Genomic DNA, 3,141 nt, shown 5'->3' with positions numbered 1-3,141 from the left:
TCACGTGACACAGCCGCCGTGAGCGCGCACCCTCGGGATTCCGCGCGTCGTGACGTCTCGGCAGACGCCCCGCCCCGTCTGCGGCCCTTGCTGTCCGAGGTGCTGACCTCTCAGATCCAAGACCACATGTGGCCCCCAAAAAGCCAGGCTCCTCCAGGGAGCCAGCAGGAGCCCAGGTCTGCCCTGTCTGAGTGACTGGAGACACTGCTGGACCCATGAACCCCAGAGTCCTCTACTTGCTACTAAGAAGAACGTTCCAGAATAAAGGAGACTTGTATTTGTGTTTTGGGGGAAAAGTAGATTCTTCCTGTCCCCCCCCCCTTTTTGTATTGGATTCTGTATTATTTTTGTACTGGCTGGAAAGGCTACCACCTGTTCTTTATGAGATTACTGTAACAGCCCCTAACTGGCTTCTGTGTTTGCACCCTTTAATCCTAATCCAACACGGCATCTTGGGATTTCCTCGTGGAGCACAATCATCTTTCTACGTATCTGTTTGAGACTCACTGATCCTAAGCAAACTATGGATAACTGACTTTGCGTTTTTGCAAAGTGTTCAATCTGAAGGCTCTTACATCACATAAAACCATAATCAAATGAAATTTTTATGTTTTTCTCTCGCTAACCTGTCCTTGATTTATAGGGTCAGCATCCCTTGTGAGAAGCAGGGAGGGAGTCATCCCTTTTTCCTTCCCTACGAGGTCATAAATACCTGTAATTCCAGCACCAAGAAGGCTAAGGCAGGATAGTTAAGAGTTCAAGGCCAGCCTGAAACACATATGGAGAACCAGTCTCAAAGGAACACCCAGACTCTGTCCAGGAAACCCTAGGCAGCTATGAATGTCCAAGACTGCATTTTTAAAATCCTTTTCTGGCCACTGTGGAGAACATGGAGGGTAAAGTGTAAGAGTGTGCATTGTCCTAAGTGGGAGGTGACAAGCGCTGCTGGAGAAGAGGCTGGAACAGATCTGATAGACAGTTGGAAGCCACTCTGGGAGATCGGTGCCTTGAAGGGTGTTTGGCAGGGTGTGGGCAGCATAGATTTCTGGCTTTCTCGGCTGGAGTTCATTGAGCAGGCAAACAGGTGAGGTGGGTTGAGAGGCACATCAGAGAAGTTTACAATATTAAGAGCCAATAATGAATGGACGACCCAAGAAGAAGAGTTAACCAGTGTTCGTAGGCAGCGCGACGCCCTAGCAAATCAGAAGGCTTCAGAACTTTCTGTTTGTTCATAGCCCTTTGCAAAGTTATAAGTGGAACAAAAAAAAACCAGATCCACATCCTGGAGGGAAGGTGAGTCACTCATAGAATGGGAAGAGGCTGCCAAGGACAGGAACCACTGCCTGGGAAGCCTGCTGGTAGACCAGCCTTCCTGCCTGATTGTTGTTCTGCTAATTACAGCAATTGAAGCAATCATTTGGGAGCAATCAAGGCTCCCCATAAGGTGGCAGCCATTCTTAGGAGCCTGGGAGGACCTGAGGCAGAGACTGGAGCTCTGCGACAATCTTGGCAGCAGAGACCTGTCTTTGCATCCTCGGGTGTGGAATATAGACACACGTGGAAACAAGCCCACAGTCATATCTGATAAAGGCAATTTCTCAACTGAGGATCCCCACCCCCACCCCAAATGACTCTAGTTTGTACCAAATTGGCAAGCACAACTTGTTAAGGGTTGTAGGATGTCATACAGGTGAAGGCAGGTATAAGATAGAATGAGGCCTGTCATTGGACAAGAAGGAAGGATGGGCGGGAGAAAAGTTTTAGAGAGAGGAGGAGACTGGAGCGAGGCAGAAGAAGCATTGGAGAGAACATGGAGGCAGATGTTAGGATTCTCTCTGCACATTTACAGGTTGTTATGAATATTCTTAAGGGATGGAGGTGTACAGGGTTTTTGTGTGTCTAGATGAGCAAACTATATCTTATCAATTGGATCAGAGGTTATTGTGTTGTGTGTTCTTTCATGTAGTGATTTAAGTTTAAGAGAGTTTGTGGTGGTGGAGACACTGGACCACCACAGAATTGGGATGTGTATTTCTGGCATGGTGACTACCTGCCTTGGGAACTAGATGGGTAGAGAGATTGTTGTCAGGCTCAGAGAGAAGCCATCAGCAGTGTGATATTGGATAGAGCAAAGCAGGTGAGAGGCTTTGCTGACTGAGATGAAGATATCTACCAGATATCTTGGGGCACTGCTGTGCCGAACCTAGTGTTGGGTAAAAAGAAAACCATTTGTATATAATTTTACAGCAACAAAGGGTTACACTGTGTCCCTGCCTCCAATTTTGTAAGATGATGTCCTAACCTCAGGTACCTCAGAATGTCACTCACTACCTTTAAAAATCAGTATTTAAAAGGAAATTGAGTTAAAATGAGGACATTGCAACAGCCCTAACCAAGTAGGACACTTAGTGTAAATATATCCTTATAAGTAGAGGAAATTTGGGCACAGACGCTAAAGTGGAAATTTCTGGTTTCTTTGGAGACTCAGTTGTGTCATGTGATGCTTTCCTGGAAGCCGTCTTCTGAGAGGACGTTTGAGCTGAAGCAGACATGTGGGAGGGTGTTCTGCTGAGAACAGACATAGTGTTTTTCTGGAAGCTACCCATAAACAGGGCATGTGATGTTTTGCTAGAGTGGACACTTTGAGAGAACAAGTGATAATTTGGTATAAATATAACCCAACAGACAGTGGGTGACAATGACAGTGACAATGCCAATGTAGACGATGCTGTATTGGTTCACCTTGCCACTCTTTGTTGATCATCAAGTCCTGGTGGGGTTCCAGCAGCCACAGCTTCTTGGACTCTGGCTGATTGGCAGAACCTATTTCTTCTGGATCAAGCTGCAGTTGCTGACTCGTGTAGGGTGTTTGTGAGTGAATTGAGCTACTGCTGTCGATTTGTGTGAACTGAACTGCTGGTATCCTGAGAACACAGATTGGATTCACCCCCAAAAAACTATTTCTAAACAGGTCCACATCCTCCTTTGCCCTAGTAACCTTTTCTTTCCACTACCTCTGGTGGGTGGCGGGCTAGAAGGAAGGTTAAAGCATTTAAGTACACTTATTTAAGTAGGTTTTGAAAAATAGAAGCCCACAGACACAGAGAGGGTAAACCATGTGAGACACAAGAAAAGATAACA

This window comes from Rattus rattus, chromosome 13 (assembly GCF_011064425.1).
Source record: "Rattus rattus isolate New Zealand chromosome 13, Rrattus_CSIRO_v1, whole genome shotgun sequence".
In the NCBI taxonomy this organism is placed as follows: domain Eukaryota; kingdom Metazoa; phylum Chordata; class Mammalia; order Rodentia; family Muridae; genus Rattus; species Rattus rattus.
Note: the sequence above shows the minus strand (reverse complement) of the source record.